Genomic DNA, 335 nt, shown 5'->3' on the forward strand with positions numbered 1-335 from the left:
TTTTAAGATCGCCATCGCCATTATCACATAAACATATTAAAAAAACATTTTTTTTCTCTAATAATCAAAAAATGATGTCCCTTTGCGTGTCCAAAAAGCCATGATTAATGATTTGAGAAGCATTAGTGATCTATAATAAGGCCATAACATTATATAACGTGATCATTATATTTCATAATATTTTAAGCTCTTAAAAACCGACTAAATAAATCGATGAGCTTCTTCGTCCTCTATATAACAAGCTTTTAGAAGTTTATTCACAATATATATTTTTTGAGGGGAGTGATCCGTGCATATTATATCGAAGTTGTATAAAAACTGATAATAATAATTGC

General features: G+C 28.1%; 1 protein-coding gene across 1 annotated transcript in view; it reads right to left on the bottom strand.

The window, feature by feature from the left end:
• LOC119581734 overlaps window positions 1–335 on the bottom strand; it is a gene marked incomplete in the record, with an annotated part of 65,890 nt that overhangs the window by 45,666 nt on the left and 19,889 nt on the right.

This window comes from Penaeus monodon, chromosome 15 (assembly GCF_015228065.2).
Source record: "Penaeus monodon isolate SGIC_2016 chromosome 15, NSTDA_Pmon_1, whole genome shotgun sequence".
Taxonomy (NCBI): Eukaryota; Metazoa; Arthropoda; class Malacostraca; order Decapoda; family Penaeidae; genus Penaeus; species Penaeus monodon.